The sequence below is a fragment of the Pempheris klunzingeri genome, chromosome 1 (genome assembly GCF_042242105.1).
Source record: "Pempheris klunzingeri isolate RE-2024b chromosome 1, fPemKlu1.hap1, whole genome shotgun sequence".
NCBI lineage: Eukaryota > Metazoa > Chordata > Actinopteri > Acropomatiformes > Pempheridae > Pempheris > Pempheris klunzingeri.
Window position 1 is genome coordinate 4,096,013 of NC_092012.1, and position 23,175 is coordinate 4,119,187.

The following is a 23,175-nucleotide window of genomic DNA, read 5'->3' on the forward strand; positions in this document are numbered from 1 at the left end:
TGACCTGCCTCTGATTGGTGATGTCAGTGGTGTCTCACATCATCTTTAATACTATCCATTTTTGAAAAGTCTGTCAAATCTCAGTTGTTTGGTCCAGCAGCTCATAATAAGTTCTGACTTCTTTACCCTGTTGTCCTGCGGCCGTGTATCCCACCACAAAGCAGCTCTTAGGGCATTTTTCTGTAGTTTGCTGGCAGACGACAAGGCACCGTCAATGGACACCAATGAATTGTTTTCCCCTCTGGTGTGGGCGGGACGTAAATGCACTCTGTTACTATGGTGTTGCACCTCTGACATGAAAAGTGACAGGAGCAGTTGTGTGAAGAAGGGAAAAACAGCACCTGAGGGAGACGTTCAAACCTATCCTACTTTTTCACCTCTGCAAGCCAGGCCAGTCGCCGGAAAGATGAAGATGCCGCAAGCAGCTGGTTTGCTTACTTCACTGCTACTGTTGGAAATGGGGAGAAGTTCTGTCCAGAGGTAACGAAGTCTACTGCTGACAGTGGCTTCATGTTTAAATTGCCGATTAAAGAGCAGTCATGAGATGAGAAAGCACATTAGGGTGTATATTCCAACAATTCCTTCAATCCTCTGCTCATATTTTGCAGTTGATTTACATGCACGACGAAAATTGTGGAGATAGAAAACAAGTCAAAACAGAGATATGCCCTTGCTATACTATGTGCTTACCATCTATTAGAAAAATAATGATGTGGTGAGTTACTTGCAAAAGAGGTTCAAAGTGAGGTACGAGGGATACTTGAGCATGTGAGAACATGTGAGGGGGTTATCACCAGCTCCCCTAAAATCCATTTCAGGCTTTCCTATGCCTTTAAGTAGGAGGCTCACATACCCAAGGCCACTCAGACCGATCTGTGATTGGCTGATGGTCTTTGTTACCCGCAGCGGTCCTTTCCAAGTGCACAAAGGTCAGGCTTGAAAGCTCTCATTGGAAGAAAAAAAAACTGGAATGATGAAAGAAGGGCAGCAGGGAAGAGCTACAGATTGATGGTCTCCAGTAAGCAGACACAGAAAAGGAATCGTGTCCTGGGGGAGAAAAGACAAATGTTGAAAGAGTTGTTTGTTGCACTGATTGAAAGGATCGTGGAATTGACAGAACATTTGGTGCACAAGGTCTGCTCGCTGCTTCTGCCGCCTGCAACTGGTTAGTCGCTTTAATGCCTCCTTCCTGTGTGTATTGATTCAAATTATGTGCAAACACAAGAATATGCACACATGCTGGCAGACGCACACACAGATATACACAGCAGCTCTTCTCCCTGAATTTGACATGTGTTTTTATTAAAGTAAGCAGCTGCTCGATAGTGCAAAGGAGTAATGGGGATTGACTTTGGCATAATTATACAAACCCCTGCATGAATTTTGTCCTAATGGAAGCTGAACACTTAATCCAGACTAAATGCAGAAGGGCAGATCAATGCTGAGGGGAGTTTTTTCTTTCACTTGAGCAGCAGCCAGCTCCCTCCAAAACAGGACATTTACATATGCAATGCATCTCCTTTAAGATAATCACAGCAAGGCAGGAGCCTGGGTGCCTCGGGACCATTCAGGTGGCAATACCTTACAGGGCTTTAGAAATGAAGATGCATGTCTGGAAAACCCTTCTTGTGAGGGAAATATACTTAGGCATGTGTGCATACTCTGCTACATGCAAACGCATGCTCTTGCGTGCATGAGCACAGCCCATTTCAGGCTATTTGTATGGTAAAGACACTATGGAACCAATTGAAGTCACGCATCATGAGGCCAGAAGCACAGCAACCCCTCTCATGTTTAAGGTGCAGGGAGGCCGCTAGAATTTGAACAGCTCACCACCCCCCACTCATCTTCAACCAGCAATCAATACCTTTAATCCCTGTCCTTCCCCCGCATAACTCATATGGTTCCCCAAGTGGAAGATGGATTTAGAAGTAATTTAATCATCTTATTTCTTTTAATGTACACACTGTAAATGCAACTGATTTTAGCTTTATCCCTTCAACTGTGATCCTTGTTGCTGCAACCTCTAGTGTTGTTCTGTGGAGACAAACACAGTCATATGGCGTCTCCAGATGCTTTTTCACCTACCAGCAGTGAGCTTTACCAAGAAATCCCCAGTGCAAACAACAACTACACTAACTGATCCCTCACTGGCTTCCCACCAGTGCCAATTTTGCTCCACCAGGACTCGAACCAAGCCAGAGGTGGCCCTGAAGAAAACCAAAGCACAGACGTATTAAGAAAGCTTGGTAATGTACAGGGAGTCATCCCTCATTGGCATCTTGTCCCACTGGCGACCACAGTACTAGAACAAGTGTCGTCCCTACAGACCACCTTTATAAAAGAGAAGTATTTTATAAGGCAAGACATCGTGAACTCCAAACATCATCAGCTATCACCCTTAGTCTGATGATATTTTTCATGCCGTGAAAGCTTTACATTTGTAAAACTGCAGAGGCCGACGCAGTGGGAGACACAACACAGAACAAAACCAGGAAGTGAGAAAACTACATTCGTGACTCGACGCTTCTGAAATGGTGGATGTGCATGTTGCACCGCCTGTGTGACCAAAACAGCAAAGTAGATCAGTCATTACAGTTTTTCTCAGTTGTTTACACACTAACGCTGGTACTTCAGACCACAAACTGTAATTCGTGTACCAACCCCCTGAACCACTTCTGCTAAAATACAAGCACATTTCCTGTTAAACACTCAGTTTGCAGTTCTGAGTCACACTTCATTCAAAACACTACCCACGATTCTCTACACTTGGTACAGCCTTGGTTAATAAAACCTCTTGTGTCCACAAAGATCACTAAACTTAAAATTCCTACCCGCCACGCAAACATCTGCTGTTAAATTAACAATTTAAGCTTTAGCAATGAGAGGACCAGAGGTGTTAGAGCAATGCAGGAGAGAGGAGAGGCATAGGAGGAGGAGTGAGTGTTGGAGAGTCATAACCTCAAATATTGACCACTTTGGTTGACCATGTGTCTGCCTGGAGAAGCAAGATCCATGACTGCAATCCTGATAATCTCCTGCAGAACATAGAGGATGCTTGTGCTGATATACTGTAGCTGTAGAGGGAGGCCAGCGAGAACAAGGCTCCTACGCTGATCAATTGTTATGGCCAGAACAAACCAGAAGACAGGAAGCAGCCCAATTACTTTCTTTTTTACTGCATCGATCCATTTTTTTGTATTGAATGCAATATATTTTTATGAATAAGGATAAGGACTATGTGTGTTGAGCCAGTGTGACGTGGTGTGTCACTGAAATGCCCCACTGAGAAGATGTCACGTTGTTTTGAATGAGCAGTTTGATTTTGCAGGCTTTTTGTGTTTTGTTTTTGGATTTGTGTGTGGAGTTGTGAGAATATGAGTGATGTGTAAACAGTCGAGAATTAACGTAATTGGTAAACATTGGAGAAATTGGTGCAAATTGCTTTTTTTAAAATCTTTTATTGTGCAGATGTTTGCCACTGTTTTCTCACAATCTCAAATCCCCAGTTCACTTCCCATTTTTAGCCCCTTTTAAACTGCCTTTTCGAGGTGGGAACGCCTCACCGTCTGTTTAAAACAAACTTAGACAGAATGGGGGGTCACTGCAACGAGATACCAATGATGTTGTGTTACACATGACATCTATTTTGTTTCTGGAAATCTCACATGCTATCTAATATCACACAGTGAGGCAGCAACTTGGTACCGTTGGCTCAATGTCAGAAAGCAAAGGCGGCTTGATGCCGAGTCTTCTTTACGGTGATATTGCTCAACCTCTGTGTATAAAGGACTATTATGACCGCCCAGGGCAGGGTTACACTACAAAAGAACTGGCTCATACAATGTTCCTACCATGCTGGAAATCAAATGTGTTTATAGCTGTCCTGAATGGCTGCTCTCAAAGGCAGAGAGAAAAGCCGGCCATCATAAAGACTGGAGACACGTGATAATCGTTATATATGTGGATAACGGTGAACGAATCTCTCTTTGAAAGCATTCATAGGTTGTTCACATGAAAAATGCCAGAAATAGTTGTTTAAGCACTCAAAAAAGAAGGCAAGAGAGAGTTCAATCCTGCGTACTTCCTCAACCCAACACTGTCTGTTTGGGAAAACGCACAGAAATGGTTGCAGTTCTTCAGCGGCTGCAGTCAGACAGAAGCTACCTCTGTGACACCAGCTGCTTCCTTTCACCTGCCAGCAATAAGCTTCTCTGAGACATACGGGAGGTCAATACTAACCCCCCAGATCCTAATCCCTCCATGTAAGTGCCCTGGCCAAAACAGTAGGAGTCAGAAGTATAGCAACAAGAATGTGATCCCTCACTGGCTTCCCATCCACAAACTCATAAACAAATGTCAGTGAAGAAGAGTTTTGCTTCGGTGTTTCCTTCGTCACACTGTAACTCTTAACTGACACTATAAATGTTGTAAAGCCACAAATTGCAAAGCGATTATTCATCAAGAAAATGCTGATGATGCTTTATTCTTAGCGTTGTGTCATTGTAGGCCAGTGTAACTCTTTACTTATTAATAATCCATTAACTAATGCAGAAACCAGGCACACAAAAGCCTCTTCGTCACCACAGAAGCCACAAATTCAGTGTTACAGCCACTGTGTTAAGGACACGGGAGCGGGCACACTCTGCCTCTCTTTTGTCTGGCCCATTGACATGTAAATGTCCTCCTGCTATAAGGCATCAGCAGAGAGCAGTGAGAGAAAAAACCCCACTGAATTGAAATGTCAATAGTAATTTTTGGCATGCGAGGGACATCTGAGAGTCAAGGGCTGCCTCCCGGGAGAAATGTAAAAAGGAAGAGAGCGAGGGAAGTACTGAGAATGTGTGTGTGTGTGTGTGTGGGAGAGAGAGAGATGGAGATTCGGAGAGATGGAAGATGTAATAGAGGGGGCAGATAAAGTGGAAGACGGTGTGATGGAGGAGAGGAAGAAGGGGAATAATAGCAGTCAGGAGGTGAGCTGTCAGAGGAGAAGCAGGGCAGGGGCGTCCATGGAGGAGGAAGGGGTGGGAGCGACAGGGGTAGGAAGGGTAAGATGGAGGAAGGACGGCCGAACACCCGCTCCTCCTCTGGGAATGTCTCCCCATCCTCCTCCTCCACTGATGGACAGGCTGAAATACCACAGGAGCCACCTCCCGTAATGACTTGATGAATGAGCTGCTCCAACCGGTCCCCTCACCCCCCACTCCAATACCACCTTCACGCCTCCTCCCCCCCTTCACACTCCGCCCTCTCTCCATCCCCCATCACAACATCACACACCGGAAAACCTGCAGTATCTGCATTCACACTTAAACATGTTTTATGTACAGTATGAAGTGCTGCTCCTGTAATTCCTGTTTTTATTAACATGAGAGTGATATTGTGACCGTACCACTGGTCTGATACTTTTAGTCAAATACATTTATTGAAATTGAAAGTCACTCAAACCCAACTGCCTTTGCTTTTGTCTGATTTGACTTCTCTTGTGATTCTGCAGCAATAACATTGTGTACTGTGCTCTGCAAAGTCATTAATAGTGGATTTTCTAATCAATAGCTCTGGCTCTGTCTTGTTTGTCAAATCAATGTTGTGCTCTGATGCTGCTTTTATTTTATCTGACATGTCCCTTTGTGTCCCCTGCAAAGCAAAGAGAAAGCGTTTCTTAACATGCTGAGATTTTAAAAGGTAATAACAGAAAGTCCATTGATTTCAGAAATATGTTGCTATCCGAAAATTATTCTGGCAATATTAAAAAGGCACAAAATGATTCTGTGCTCAACAAAAATCATCTGATATGTGAAGAAATGCCTTAAGATGACTCCACACTTCATCACCAAGGCAGAACGAGGTATGAACTATGCATAGTGTTAGAGGAATATGAATAAGAAGTTATAAATGTTGGCTGTACGATTGAAACAAACATAATATTGTGTTGCCTCATGCTGAATTTAGAAAAGAGGCTAAAACTCATATAAAGTCTTTCTGCACTGGTCGTAAGATGTCTCCAAGCAGAAAAACTGATAAAACTCACAAATTATGTGATTATCATTTTGTCTTTTTCAAAGTCTTTTATCAAGAGAGGGACGTCAAAGCAGCCACCAGACTCCATTGACAAAAACAGTAATTTTACCTCGCAGAACATGGGAGTTGCTGGTCTACAGCTGCCTCTATCAGGTAGTTTCTTCCTGTTATTGTGTGACTTTGGTGTTTCAGAGAGTTAGTTTGGATCCAAGCTAAATTGCTAAAATTCAATAGTCACAGCAACTAGAATAGCACTTCCTGTAATCTGTAAAGTAAAATTACAGTTTTTGTCAATGTAATCTGGTGGCTTTGAAGAGAGAAATATAACAACTGACTCTGGCTAAACAAAAAAGGATCTTACAGGTCTATCTCTGTAGCGATCATCTCCATAATGTTGTCAGACACTTACAATAACAATCTGAGCCTGTCAGTGGCAAAAATAAGTACTTTTAGTGGACGGACTTTGACAGTCATTGTAGCCTGTTTGCAGCTGGCAGCTGCTTTTGTATCTACCAGTCAATTCAAGCCCAAAATATGTAATCATAAGGCCCAGGTTATTTTTTAATGCTGCTAATTATCTGTTGTGCATAGACTAATAGCGGTGTAGTTCACACTTTGAGTTCCTCAGCAACCATGTTTTAATGTGTTATGTATCCGTATTTGCATTTGTCAGGCAACTCACCGTTCTTCAACTGGGCTAGTTGTCCTTGTCCTTAAAAAGACAGAAATACAGCTTCAATTTGAGGGAGAACATTGATTGTGGGAGTCAACTCAAGTTTAATAACACCACACAGAGGCCCCAAATTATTTCCAGCACAACTAAAATGTTATATTTTATATGTCCCCTTGTGAAGGGGGGCCGGTCAAGGGCTCACTGATAGTATCATAGTGGCCGTGGCCACCCCTTGGAAGCACCCATTGAATCCAGGTAAAAGCTTATTGATTTCCCCCCTTTAATCTATAGGCTACCGAACTGAAAGCAGGAAGAGGAGCAGGAGAAGAGAAGGACTTTTTCACTATCAAGAAAACAGACGTGGATGATTGCGCAAAAAGGTGCTGCTGCTGAACATCAGGAGGGAGTCCATGACACTTGGGGAGATTTCTTGGAAAATGCACCCGATAGTAAATGTCCTCCAGAGTGGCTGCAGCTCGGGAGGATTTATTATGGCTGCCATGTTCTGTTTGTTGTCTGTGCCTCTCTTAAATTAGAAGACCAGAGACCAATATCGTTTACCTGATTACTGCAAAACATTCCACACAAGCGCACGACGGCTCAGTGACAGCATATGCAGATAATATCAAAATAACTCTGTACTGTGTGAAAGGAGAATCATTTTTTAGTTGTTTTTGTGCTCGGTCTGTGGAGTCATTGTTTATTTGGCACTGCCTGTATGCAGCAGTGTTTTAAAAAAGAAAAACAGGAGGATGCAGGGACGAAACAAATGATCTCAGTTATGTAGCGATCAAACTCTCCACACTGTGTGCATAAGATGTCACTAGCATGTTGCATTGATGTCACGTGGATTTGTTCAGGTACCATTATTCTGTAATTGGATGTATTTGCAGTTGAAACAACATATTGGGGTGGGACTGATACCGTGACTATCTTCAAATTGCAGATACGTAAAATGAAAAAAAACATGCTTATTCCTGTGAGAAAAACAGAAAGGCAAATGTATCTATATAGCACCTCTCAGACACAAAGCAATTCAAAGTGCTTTACAGGGACACAAAACACAGCAGAAACATTAACAGTAGGAAAAGTTTCCTATTATATTTCTCAGTAGCGTTAGATGAGTGTTACAAGAGTTATATGGTGGTGCTACAGCAGTGAACAGTACATTATCATTAGCTGTACACACACACACACTGCCTCCACCACTCACTGCTCTGGACCTGCTTGGGAGAAAATATTGAGATTAATTATTAAATGTCTGCTAAAAATATGAAATGATCTAGTGTGAGATCATAAGAGGATCAAGTCATTTGAAGTAAAGGTATAAACTGTGTTTTATTTATTGTCACTTGGCTTTAATTTATTAAGTTTGGTAAATGGTACAAGTACTTTTTCTTAGTTGTCTTGAATTAATCATGTTTCCTTCAGTGGCCAAACAACAGCAGGCATTTATCTGGATGCCTTCGAGCAGCCACACACACACACACACACACACACAAACGACCTATGGGGTTAGCAGTCTAATCCCAGAGGCAGCACCCTGACAGAGGGCAGAGTAATCTCCAGGACAGGGCACTTCAGGAGAGACAACACACACATTGTAAGAGAGCAGGCTACGTGGACGTGGAGCAGCTGGTGCTCAGGCAGAAGACTGGAGACGAGCCGGAGACGAGGCGGAGAGGAGGACAGAGGGAAGAAAACCAACAGAACGCTTTAGTGAGAGGGAATTACAGAAATAGATATGAATGAAGCGGAGAGGCGGGGAGGCAGGGAAAGGTAAAGAAAAGGTGAACGTGTGAGTGAGAGGGGCTGCATGAGTGTATGCACGGTGTTATCTCCTGGTAAAGCCGATGTGCTTTATCTGCCAGGAAACAGGAGGCCACTTCTACAAAAGCCTCTTTTCACGGGTGAAGCTCCAGTCTTTACTTACAAGACTCTTACTGCCAGTTTGGACTTTTGGAGATTGAACCTGAAATGGAGATTTTCACACACACACACACACACACACATACACAACTCAGCTGTAAGGCATGCCAGTGAAAGCAGGCCCCTTCCCACTTACAGGCATCATGTCCACTCTGGTTATTTTTGCACACGTCCCTCTGGGCCGTTGTTGGCTGGAGCTGAAAGCAGAGAGACGCTCTCAGTGATGCAAGGCTGGAGATTTGTCATTTTAAAGCGCGGGTCAAACGGCCTCTCTGGCTATTGATTGGCTTGTCCCCCTCTATTACTCCTGTGTTATGTATTGCACCCTTTATCAGAGCTGCGACAGCCACAAACACATTAAACTTGAGCAGCTTCGATCTGCCATAAAGTGCCACAGCGTGCTGGTCGGTGTGCCTCGCTGGGTGAAGATGAGCTCCAGATCAAGGACACGGCTGCAATGTTCTCGCTGCTCGGTTTTCTGGAGTTACGACCCAAAGTCACAGAGTCGTGGCCAGAGTGAGAATCTACAGCTCCCCTGGCTCCACGCTGCCTCACCTCATCCCACAAGGTCGCTCGAGAACAACTGCAGGGGACGGCACAGGAATCAGCAGAGACAGACCGCAATGCTGGACTCAAAAATGGATGAAACACCAGAAAATACACAAAAGTTTATTAAAAAATAAGAAAATTGTCACAAGAATCCATTCATTAAAAAGAGACTTTCACTGACGTGTTGCTCCAAAACCAGAAGTGATGTCGCTTTGACAGACTCCATTTACATTTTAAAAGTTTCCTCACTGATCAGTCACAGAGGAATATTGGTTTTATGTAACTTTTATGTCGTTTTAACTATGGGTCAGCTTTACTCTTGAGCTCGCTGGGCCTGATTCTGGCAGTTTGTGCCGCCGACGATCACTCAGGGCTCATTTAGTTTTACATTAAGTGAACAAATTACTGAACATGCATTGTTACCTTTCCAATGACTTGAATCAGCGAGCGAGTACATTTGAGTGCAACTGACGGGGACATTAACTGAGAAATGAGCAGAACATTTCAGGAAATGATTCGGGTCAAGTTTGCTTATGATTCGTTCATCACAGTAGAATCACAGAACTTTTTTTTTTCCCTTCTGACGGGTCTGTCAGTCCTGCTGCTAAACAATTCAGCAGATCTGTTTACTGTTCATCTGTAAAGTATTGCACTATAACAGCATGTGTGTATTAACGATCCCTGTGATAACAGAACTAATCATTAGGACCAAGTGTTTGGACTATGGCTGACCCACTTTAACTCAGTATCTGCAGAATATATGAAAACATTATGATTTACTTTTATTCATCAACGAGTAAACAGGACTTCTTATTTTTAGCATTTGATCCAGCTTCTGTGAAAAAACAAAAACAAAGCCGTACTCCTCATTAGCAAGAGGAAAACCAAATGAACTAAGTCTGTTCAGTCGGTTTCTGTTTGTCAGTTTAAAAAAAACAATTATATCACTTGGAGCATAAATTACTTAATTAACAGTGAAAATTCACACCTTTATTGTGCATCATTATTCTTTGCTTTTGATTATAAGAATGGTACTAAAGTATTAGAGATCTATGAATACATACATAGACGTGACTATTTCAAGTCCACACTTTCACCTGTAGATTGCTCAAAAGTTCCACCTTAACCTGACAGGTTGAAGAATAACATTTTGTCCTTGGTCTACTGCCATTCTGAACAGTGTCAGACACATGTCATGCCAACACAGCTGTAACTGAGAGAAGAAAGACGACGATCGGTCTTATTCACAAAAAAAAAACGTCTCTTTTAGTTGCCAAAAGAAAGCTTCCATTCCACAGACTGTGTGGGCGAGGGAATCCCACAAAGACAGAAGACGTCCACTTGTATTTCCTGAAATAACTGGTACTGATGTGAGAAATTTAAATAATTCACTGAACTGCACTGGTGCACCGCTTTTGTGGCTGTGAGCAGATGGCCACGGCGCCGGAGTTCACACGAGCTGATTAAACACAACTTGAATGCCGTCCAGTGAAGACAGTTGCCAACCCTTCACTCAGATCCCTCAGCTAAAAATTCCTTTATCTCACAGAAGGCGTTTAAAACCCTCGAGTTAAGCTCACCTCGTACGCCGGCTCACAGTCAGCTGTGCTACAGAGGATTTACATATCCACAAAAAGGTGTTTTATTAAAGCGGACGTGCAGATGAGCCAGCGGTACGACAACAATGTCATGTGGTGAAGTGCTTTGAAAGAAGGTTACATCTGAAGTTCATCTCTTCATGTGCTAATGGGAATCATTACTTTGCTTCGTCGGTTCACGTCCTCTGGCCTCAATATGACCTGTTTATCAACACATAAGTGTACAATTGTCACACTATTACAAGAGGTGAGGCTTTCTTTCATATATTCTGACACTCAGTCTGTGATGTTTGTAGTGTCCATTACTCATTTTAGGAGCCACACACTTTCACTAAGCCTGCCATGGCTGTTTCTACCCTACATTTCAAAACACATTAGATGTACTCAGTGCTACTTATCGTACAGAACTTCTATTATTTCACAATAGCTGGGTTATGTCCAGTGGTTATAAATGTTTTTGACTCATTACTGAACAGAAAAAACGACATTTTCATTAATCTTTTAGGAACCAGAAGGATTCCACCATCATTACTCCACTGTATTTAACAGCTGGGGTATCTGAGAGTCCAACCATGAGTAATGTGTCATTTTCTGTTGTGAACATTTGAAATCATGTTTTTATCTAATCCATATGTATCCAGGAAAAGTATCAAGGTGATAAAACAAAGCTCATTGTGTGCACTGAGGGCCGAACAGAACGCCAGAGTAAAAGGGTTAAAGGTTCATTTTTCCTGTATTATGTATGTGAGAGTGCGATGGCTGGAAGTAAATGGAGAAGATCATGGAGAAAGAGAACGCTTCGAGCAAAGGGATCAATAATTCTGCTGAGAGCTGGACTACAGCCTCATCCCTGACTGACCCCAGTGTCGTGTCTGAGAGCGTCCCGGTCTGTGAGCATTTATTGTCCAGACAGCACTGGGCCTGTTACATAATGCATGAGCACCAGCGACATGGCGGGCCGAGCTCTGCTGAATCAGCGGCAGGAAAACGCCGCCGCTGCTGCTCTGAGCGGACGAGGGCCCACAGCGCCCGCTGAAGACAGGCAGCCTGTACTGCCCCCACCCCCGAGAAGAGCACTTGATCACCCAAGTAACCTTTTGCATGAGTGCACTCAATCTGCCACTCACCAGAGAGCCACTGCAGACATGGGGCAGACAGGGGGCATTAGGTGGGATTATCGCCCCCACTGCCCTTTGTTGTTTTAATGGCCGTCCCTCGCCAACTCTCCCCGACCCCCCTCCCCCCAGCATCCCCTCCCTCCCTTCCGCCGTCCCCTCCTCGCCCGCCTGTCCGGCCCTGGCACTGCTACAGAGAGGCCGTCCACTGGCAAGCTGAAACCAGAAAACCTCCCTTCAGTAGCCCACTTTCACAGCCACAAGCAAACACACACCGAGCGTACACAGTAATGGGGGTGCTTTCTCTTTTTAATGAAGGACGTGATGAGGTGAATCCAGGTTAAAGCCATTATCGTTCATTGATTCCTCTTATTAAATCGAAAATGTAATCACAGAGGTGAGATGTTCATAAAAAGAGGCAGGGAAGATTTTTTAAGGTCTGAGGCGAAAGAGACGTGTAGTGTTGCTACAAGTGTGAAAACCTTATAGTTTCACTTGTTCAGTCAGAAAATGCAAGATTTGCATCTGACAGAAACATTTATTTATTTACGGCGGCAGAATCAATGTATACTAGAAATGTCGCTCAAGTAACACCTAGAAGAGCACAAACCTCCATCATTGCTTGCTCAAATGTGCAGACATCCTCTCAGGGTTTGCAATCAAGTCTCTCTCATGTTACTTTCATAATCACGGCAGCAATCAAATCAGTTGTTCGCTGGCAGGAGGCCGATCTGGCTGCCAAATATCTGAGATTTGAGATATCCTGCTGCCAGAGAGACACGATGACTAAAAGGGTCTAAACATAACCTTGGGAGTCGAGCGAAAAGTAAAGAAATTAAAGATGAGTTCGCAAAAATTTCTTATGTTTTCTTATAGCTTTTCTTTTTTTCCCAGACTTCTCACAGATGGCGTGACTATCACCAAATATCTCTCCGAATGCAAATACAGCTATTGGTTGAGAAAACAATCTCACCACCGGGTCTGTTTAGCAGCTGCTGTGGTCATATTACATTATCTCCATCAGCAGATGGAGTTTGCTCAAACAAGAAGTCCTTCAAATGCGCAGAGAAAGGGAACATTTGAACGCCTACAATTCTGTGACTGAACTCTATATGTTGATGAAGACCATGTAAATTAATGGAAAGCTCCAGAAGCTACAACTGTCTGACAATATTATGGAAAGGATCCCCACAGAAACAGACCTGTAGACCTTTTTGTTTAAACCAGAATCAGCCATTATATCGCTCTCTTCAAAGCCCCTTATCATTTATCTTAGAGAACACAATGACAGTCTGGGTTTGGCACTTTTACATTTTAGTTCGGACCCAAACTAAGTCTTTAAAACACCACAGTCACACAATAACACAAAGTAACTAACTGATCGAGGTAACTCCATCGTTCCACATTACAGAAAGGATCCCTACAGAGGTGCACCATCTTTTCTGTTTAACCAGAAACAGCCAATATATTGTTTGTTTCAAGCCACCAGACTCCATTGACAAAACCAATAATTTTACCTCACATAATACAGGAGTTGCAAAATTGTCATATTTGTCAATGGAGTCTGGTGGCTTTGAACGGAGCAAAGTAACGACTGGTTAAACAAAAAGGATCTTACAACTCTGTCTCAGTAGAATAAAACAATTTGAGCCTGCTAGTGTTAAAAAAACAAGCACTTTTAGTTGATATACTTTGACTTACGTCTGTTTTATGGTTACTTTACCACCATTGTAGCTCGTTCTCGGCTACTCGATCTATTGGACCAATTCTGGACCCCAAATATATTAAAAAGAAAATAGGGTGCAGGTTTAAAAATACTGGAGTTATCCTTTAACGTGCATTTTTATGGCCCACATTAACTGTGATATAAGTATTTGAGACGCACCAAAGTGAAGATGAAACATATTAACCTCTGTATATATGCTGGTATGTATTCGATTTAACTGCAACATTCTTAATTTGAATGCAGGCTGCTGCTCCCTGACCTACCCTATCCCATCACATCCATTGTGTAATGATGCCGCCTGACTTTGTCCCTGAACTCAGAGAGCAAATCAGCAAAACAAAGCTCCTGTTTACCCTGAACTCTGACCGGCTCCCTGGCTGTCTCTCACCCAGTGTCATTCTTAAGTGTCTCGCTTTTCTGGCTTCATCTATCGACTCTAGCCTTGTAAATCTTCCACTCGACACAGACATAACTGCCCATATTCACACTGATTTACTTCTGCATGTGTCTGTAACTGTCTTTTAAAACAGACTCATTTCAACCATTACACCCCCTCACTCCTACCAGTCCTCCATCAGTATTACCATGCAGGGTGCTAAAGAGGTCAAGCAGGGCTTTAGTTTGTGACCCTCACCCTTATGGTTGGCAGTGTTCAGGGCCGACCTTTGATCCTGAATACCAATGGTCCTCGGGTTCAAATGCAGACCGTGACCCTGCCGCTGAACTCTTAAAGAGGGGCGCGTCAATGAGGGGAGGAGCAGCGAGGGAGGGCAGCAGGGAGAGAGGAACAGACAGAAACTAGTCCTCCGTCCACGCTGTTCAATGCATCCCAGTAAATCTGTCATGAAATTATGTAGTTTGTTTTATTTGGTGAGTCAATTTAATACATTTTTCTTCTATTTCAGTGTGTGGACTCCAGTGGTGTGCATGTGTATAGGTTGCTTTCCATCTGAGGTTTTAAGTTTGGCCATAAAAATGCATGTATGTGCAGTCGAAGTTTGCTTTTAATTTAAAGGGATAGTTCAGAGTCCCAGCAGGGACACCAAGTCATGTACAGCTGTGGACAGGGGCTGCAGAAAACATATTTTAGTCCCCTTAAAAAGTTGAAGTGTACATTATATTTAGAATATTTTCAACCCTTACATTGCCATCAGACAGCCCTTTCCCAGCATGCTTTTTCTCTTTGCTCTCTTCACAGCCACCAGACTCCATTGACAAAAACAGTAATTTTACCTCGGCGAACATGCGAGCTACTGGCCTCCTGCTGCTTCAACCAGTTTATTTGTGGTATTTTGTGACTTGGGCGTTTTGAATTATTAGTTTGGATCCAAACTAACCCGTGAGTTCAGAGATCGAGGCAGCAGTAAACACCGTTTAGCTTCTGTGCTTCTGTGGGGGTGTTAAGACCAAAACACTGACTGAAGTACCTCATGCAACCCTACTTCAAAAATCTCTACACCAAGTCTGAGATGTTAGACCAAGCATCTAGTTTAAAAACATCACATGACGCAGTGAAAAATGTTTTTCTAGTTGTTTCCCCCAAACTTTTGCAATATGAAATGAGCGTATGACCCTATGAAATCTGTAGCAGCGTGGTGGTGGTGGTGGAGTTTACCGGTACCTCTGAGCCTGCTTCAGCTGTTACAGGCAGGTCGACCTCAGCCTGTGCTGATGACTCAGATAATTCACAATACAAGATAAAGGCTTGCAACTTGTTTTCTGAGTTATCAGAGTTATCAGCGCAGGCTGAGGTCGACTCTCCTGCAACAGGTGAAGTCATCAGATAAAGGTGAGTGACAGGAGCAGGGAGGGGTCTTCTTTTTGCTGACATGTAAAAGAGATTTAGAGGTTTTATGTACAAATAAAAACCCTTAAACACACTGTTACATGGAATTCACCGTCCTCTTGTCACAACCCTAAGATTCAGTAAAGCCAATATTTTCCTTTTCTTTTGTTGAGTTGCATGAAAAGCAGAATCATCACTGCTACGAGGGCTTGGGGTCTCCTTGGCTGACTACATGTGTGAAGGGGAAATTACATAGAACTTGAATAAGTGCGCAATTTAGTCTCAGACTTGGTGCGTATTTCTCCTGTGCACACTTATGTTGAGGAACAGCTTTTGCTTATAAGCCGTGTTCTCTGTAATTACTTTATGTGCAGCTCGGTCCTCTAGAAATCAGGTTTAAACACTAATTTGCAACAACAGTGTTTCTTGGTAGGTATGTAATGGTGCGTATCTGTAGCAGCTAAAGGATGATCAAACGTTTTGTATGTTTCCCCGTCGTGGGACTAATAAAGGAATATCTTATCGTATGTTTATGTTTAGGCACCCGCAGCACTTGGTTAAGATCATTTAAGGGGGGGGTCGTCATGGTTAAACATGCACACTGGCTTTAAGTCCACGGTCTGTCCTCTCTCCAGGTCTTCATGATGGAGAGGAGGTCCTGTGGCTCAGGTCCTACATCTGGAAGATCCTTAAAGGTCCCATATTCTGCTCTTTTTAAAGCTCATACTTGTGTTTGGAGGCCCAACAACTGAACGCTCAGTTTAAGAACAAGCTCACTTTGGACATTTTCGTGTTACCTTGGGCTTCATTTATTTTCTTACTGTTTATTCAGCCTGTCAGTGGAGGAGGGATCTCCCTTCTGTTGCTCCTCCTAATTTTTAATATCCATTAAAAACATTTTTGTTACATTTTTTTTCTCACCTAAGTCAAAGGTGTAAGGATAGAAGGTGTTATGTGACGTACAGAACATTTCATTACATGTAAATTCAAAGTTCTTTACATTACAAAGACAAAAAACAAATTTTGGCATAAACATGAGGACGCTGGTCACTCACAGTTGAACGTAAAGGGTTAATCGGTGCTTGTTGTCAGGAATGAAATAAAGAACATGCTCTTGATTACAGGGGTCCTTCCTCCTTAATCTTATTGATTTTGATTAAATTCAGACTCACTAATTACATAACCATGGTTCATGAGCAGTGTGAGTCTGCCTGTATAATTTAGACCAATCTGACACTGGAAATGAATAAGCTGATCGATGGTGGCATATGGAGGCACTGGGTGTTACACAATGTGATGCAGGGAAACATGAAGAGGGAAGAGGGGGTGAGTGGGGGCTGGTTTTCCACAGAAAGAAACCTTTGCTGTTTGATTTAGAGGGACTGAAACAAAAAAATCTGATTGATCTTTTTAGATCGCTGAGGCATTTTGTGATGCAAGGCTCCATTGTTGTTGCTTCGAAGATCTCACTTTGTTTCTTACCACTCAAGGAAACTGAAGTGCATGGTTGTTCTGAATTTAGAAAAATAACTGGCTTGCATACACAGACGTCTTCCTCCTTTGTTTTTATGAAGCAACCAGCAGAGACTCCAACAGCCACAACAGGCAGAGCTGCAGCGTTCAGTCCCATCAGCGTCCACACACTTTATTACCATAATTAACTTCCATCAGCTGGGGTCTTCTCACTTTCATATCTGCAAGTATCTCTGGAGAGTCTGAGTAAAGCTCAGCGTGAACACAGCAGGTCGCTCAGCATAGCGATGATTTATTCATTCTCATTACGACAAAATAGTCAGGTATCAGGTTCAGGATGAGTTGTGCTCTCGAGTAACAGTGATCCCTCTTGAAAAATTACACATTTCTTCAAGGGGAAACAGCATTGAGGTTCGTTTTCTTCTGTTTTATTCATCAGGCAAAAAAAAAACCAACAACTCCTGCCCAGCACTGAGGAGCCGGTTGAGATCAAACTGGAGCTAAAAAAGAGAGTGAATATTACTTACGTTCCTCAGGTGGAGACAGTCACCACTCCAACAAGATGTTTCCAGTGTGGACAAAAGCGGTCTAACCACCTATTAGTGGTAATCTAGAAAGACTGGATTTTCACAATAAAAGCCAAGCCACTGGCTAATTCTAATGAGGAGTTTGACCTGTAATAACTTTCTCATAATGTCATTTGTCTTAAACTATAATGTTGACTGTTGATCTGATATTTTCATCGTAGCGAACCACAGATACGCCTATTCCTTATGAATTTGTTTTTATTTGTTTGTTTTGTTCCACATTGGCTATAAACTGTTTTGGAATTGCCAATATTGCTTGCATAATTCTAATTATTGTTTTGTGAATGTGCGTAGAGCTTTTTGTTGATATACTTGTGGGATATTGGTATATTGATATTGCGATGTGGCCCTGTGAGGTCTGAGAAGGCCTCTGACCACAGGTAGGGTGGACCACATGTCTACAAAGGCTGAAGCAACTGAAGGACTCTTGCACTGAAGAAAACATCTGTGCTGAATTATGCCCATGACTAATATTCCACTATTATTCAGAATAAGACAATATTCTGAATTTGATGTGGGTCATGTAAACAGCATATTCCATTTGGATATACTGAAGTGGGCTGATTTGGAACATGCGTCTCAAATGGGGCTTTTACCGCAGTTAGCGACATGCGGCCTCTCGCCTGTTTACAGTCAGGTCTGTGCGTCCTGGCTGCGGCTGATTTGGAAATGTGTTTCTGTGCGGAGGGCGAAACACAGCTGCTTTTAAACATTCTGAAAGAGTTGGATACCAGCTTGTTTTTGAACAAGAAGGTGGTTGACGGATTGAAAGAGGGAGGAACAAGCGGCTCCAGCTGTTTCACTCTGCTCCAATCGAAGTATGCACAGCTGCACGTAAACAGGAATATTAGTGAATGTTCATTTTCATTAGCCCTGTAAACAATTTAGCAGGAATGTTGTCATGATGAGGGTAAAAGCATATGAACATAGTCACTGAAAACTGAATTGAAGGAACAATCCAAGTGATTTGGATGAACAAAGTCTTTTTGTGCATCAACAAATGCAGCTTTAAGATATTCACATGAAGTAGAAAGTAAAGTACGTTCAAATGTGTGATGATCTTTCCACAACTGTAGGAAGTCTATACCAGTGTGAAATTATAATTTCACACTCCCCACTCAAAGTTATAATATGCATCTCCAAAATGTCATCTCCTCAGGAACTAAGAAAGGCTTCGTTCTTAACTTAATGACACATTTACTTATTACTGTGCTGAAAGGTTTTCCAAAGGCCAAAGTGTTGTTCACAACCCGCCAAAACCAGAATAAATGCCCCACGTCGGAGCTGTGAGGTTTCCACGTAACATCAGCATTACTAAATTCCACAAAGGCTTTAATGGGAGCAAAGTCCGCTCATACAGCTCCCCTCTGCTGCCATATCAGCTGTGAAACACACATCCTCTACATGTTTTCATTGGATGGCCTTGCTTCCTGAATCGCTCTGTTTTTCATGGCCGCCGTGTCTGCTCGAAGAACACGGACTCGTGCCAAAATGTAAAGTCTGAATATGTCTTAATGACAACATACAGTCGTCCTCTTCCTTTCATAAAACTACTGTGATTTCTTTTCATTCGGCTTCTGCACGCACATCTCATGCAGACGATGGTAATCTTGACCCTTAGTCCTCTTTACTGTTATGACTTCCTCCTGACAGCTCAATTACTGTCACACACACACACACACACACAGATTTGGCACATGCACAGCTACTCTCTAGTATCTAAGATGCATGTATTTTAGTTTAAAATTCAACTTTTACCTAAGAATACCTGAATGTAAATTAACATTATAGCATAAATCACCAGGAAAATGTTTTACAAGCTGTCAAAAATCTTTTATTTTTCATTTTCTAAATTCTTCCTACTTAAATGAAACAACAACAATAACAATAATAATTTAAAAAAAATAGCATTTGGCAGATGAATTATTTATTTCTGGCATCAGCATGTACAGTAATTAAAAATTAAGTGCACCTTATATCAAGAGCAAATCTCAGAAGACTTTATAAAAGAGGGGAAAAAAACACAACGGTAAAAAAAAAAAATGTACAAGCTCTAATTAATTAAGAATCAGTCACAAAGCAAGTTGAAACATAATGTTGTTAACAGATCATAAGAAAAAGCTAAAGTCGAGGTTATCAAGCTGCTACAAGCAAAGAGCGTCTGATCTTACAAGGGAAAACTCCTCAGAAAATCTTAGTGAAGTCATGCACGTTAGATATAAATGTCAGTTTTTGCCATTTGTACAAGTGATTAATTGATCACAATGAGATGAAAACCTCAGGATTGTTTATTGTTGTTCTTCTTCCAAGCATTTGGTCGTAGCGTTCATTGAATCAGGCTGTTTTCAAAGTATGGAGGCAACATAAAAACATCTTTCATATGATACGAAATCAATCTGCATCTCCGACAACAACATTCATTACAGCCCAGAATATATGATGATATATATAATAATACTTTAACATGTGTATGATCATATCTGTGTGCATGTTTACAGTTCAAAAGCAGATGAACTTCTCTGCAGCCTGGAGGAGAAGAAGTCCTCCTGATCGTGGATTAAACGATGGCGCCATCTGCTGTTACTCACTTGTAAGTGCAAGACCTGGTTGAAAACTGAAAGTTCTTTGGTTTATTTCTGTTTCACATCAGTCTGATGCTTTTAATACTTTGATATGATGCTTTTGCTCATAATACTTTTACTTTTTTTAATTTTGTATATAAGACTTTTACTTTAGTGTCCCAGAAGAGGGTTATATTTGAAGTTTGTCTGATCTGAATGAGAATAAGTTTTTAAATTGTGTTAAAATGATACTGGAATTAGCTTTTAACTCTGATTGGACAGTGGCACCATTTCAGCCTCATAAAAGAGTAAAGAGTATTTGGCACATAAAGGAACAGCTAAGGTGGTCATTAGCTACAATATGGGAGTCTTTGTAGTTAGATATATTATGTTCATTGTGGTTGACTTCCTTAATGCAAATTCAGGTTCAACCTGAACTTATAATAAATATAAAGACATGAGGAGGCAGGAAAGAGCATTTAGATGAATAAACACAGGGCACACAGGGTTTCCACTGAAGTCAGACCATTTTGAACTGCAAAACTTAAAATAAAGAGAGTTTGGACTGAATGTCTCCTTATTAGGTAACATTAGTAAATGATTGCCTCTGCAGAAGTCATGGGTCTGAGCCGCCTGGTGAGTCTGTTTCATCCAATAAAAACATATGAGGGGACATTTTCTGCAACCATATAAACATTACAAAGTTTTGCTTTTTGAAACAGAAATAATAAGCGATTGATTTCCACTTTGATCTTCACAGTCAACCTTGGTTTTTCTGTCTATTATCATTGGCACACTGAAAGTTCAGAAACATGTTTTCACTGTTGAATCATGCAGCCGGCAGCAGGAAAAGACCTGCAGGAGGAAGTAAAGCAAATAGACTGTTGTGTTACCAGGAAGAAGAAACAGTCAAAAATGTTTTGAGGAAATAAAAATGCAAATAAAAATAATCAGACAGATTTCCTGTTTAAAGCCTCTGCCTTCAAAATAAAACATCAACTGTTAATAATTTTAATAACAAAAGCAGCAGTGGACAACCTATTTTTATATATATTATGTCAGACAGTGCATCAGTAACATTCACACACGTGAACATCTCATTTACAAAACCACTGGCTTCCACTCTTCTGGGAAAACCTGCAAGATTTTGCAACTTCTGAGCACAAACAGAAATAGCACATATCTCACACAATCACAAGCCATTTACACAGAAACCGGTCAGGCCTCCATCTCACATGTTGCTGAATGAGGTTTCTGTTTCTGTTGCTAAATACACATTTGACAAGCCGGCATTTGAAGACGGATTACTGACTGTGCATAGAAAGAAACGAGAACTCTACAGGCCCCGACAGCCTGAGGCTCGCTGTTTGTCAGGTGGATTGTGGTAATTTAACTGACAGACTGTTTGGGAATATGCACCACTAAAGCATAATATCAGCTGACACGATACAGGCCACAGGGCATGTCCTTCTTTATTACCTAATCTAGTTACAGGACCTTTGTTATTTCTGTTTTGTGCACTTTCTTTTCAGTTACCTGATCTATAACTGCACTACAGCTTTATGGTATACCTGCACTTCTATCTATCTATCTATCTATCTATCTATCTATCTATCTATCTATCTATCTATCTATCTATCTATCTATCTATCTATCTATCTATCTATCTATCCATCTATCTACTATCTATCTATCTATCTATCTATCTATCTATCTATCTATCTATCTATCTATCTATCTATCTATCATAGTACCTGGGCAGGGGCCACGAATGATGCGAAGGCTACAGAGATGAAAGTTAAGTTGTTGTAAATCGAATCTTTACACTTTGTAAAACAAGAAATAGACACAGTAGAATAAAGAAGATCTACCAGGTATGCACAGGCTGTTCCATTATGTTGGAATCTCCATGGATATTATTTATTTATTTATTTTCAATTTTAATTGTCTCCATGGATCTTATTTTTTTTCAATTCTTTTTAAATCTTAATTGTCTCCATGGATTTTATTCATTATTTTTTAAATTTCAATTTGTGTAGAACCATTTCATGAGGTGTAGTAATTGTTGAAGAAGTTAAATATGCAGTAAATCATCATTTAACCATTTCTGAAAACTTGTGTCTCCATGGATTTTGTTGTTTAACTTATCTTTGCACTGTTGTTCTTGTTTCTTTGCTGCTGCAAATCTGCAAATTTCCCCAATGTGGGACGAATAAAGGTTTGTCTGATCTTATCTTATTTACTTTTAATCTAAATAGCCTCTGGGTCATCTATGAATCTGACTTCTTGCAGTTTCACAATCAAATGTTTTCTGCACACAACCTTTACTTTGAAACACAGGCCTCTAGGCATCTATCCATCTATCTATCTATCTATCTATCTATCTATCTATCTATCTATCTATCTATCTATCTATCTATCTATCTATCTATCTATCTATCTATCTATCTATCTATCTATCTATCTATCTATCCATCTATCTATCTATCTATCTATCTATCTATCTATCTATCTATCTATCTATCTATCTATCTATCTATCTATCATAGTACCTGGGCAGGAGCCACGAATGATCCAAAGGCTACAGAGATGAAAGTTAAGTTGTAAATAAAATCTTTACACTTTGTAAAACAAAAAATAGACACAGTAGAATAAAGAAGATCTACCAGGTATGCACAGGCTGTTCCATTATGTAGGAATCTCCATGGATATTATCTATTTATTTATTTTCAATTTTAACTGTCTCCATGGATTTTAACTATTTATTTATTTTCAATTTAATTTTTTTCTTATTTTAATTTTCTCCATGGATGTATTTATTTATTTATTTTCAATTTTATTTTTATTTCAATTACATTATCCCCATGGTTTTTATTTTTTTCAATTTATTTCTATCTCAATTGTTTCCATGGATTTTATTTATTATTATTATTATTTAAATTTCAATTTGTGTAGAACCATTTCAAGAGGTGTAGTAATTGTCGAGGAAGTCAAGTATGCAGTAAATCATCATGACTCCCTTTTATGAAAACTTGTGTCTCCATGGATTTTATTTATTATTACTATTGTTTTTAATTTCTCTCTTTTTTTAAATTGTTATTATATTATTTTAATTTAATTTAAATAGCCTCTCTCATCTATGAATCCGACTTCCTGC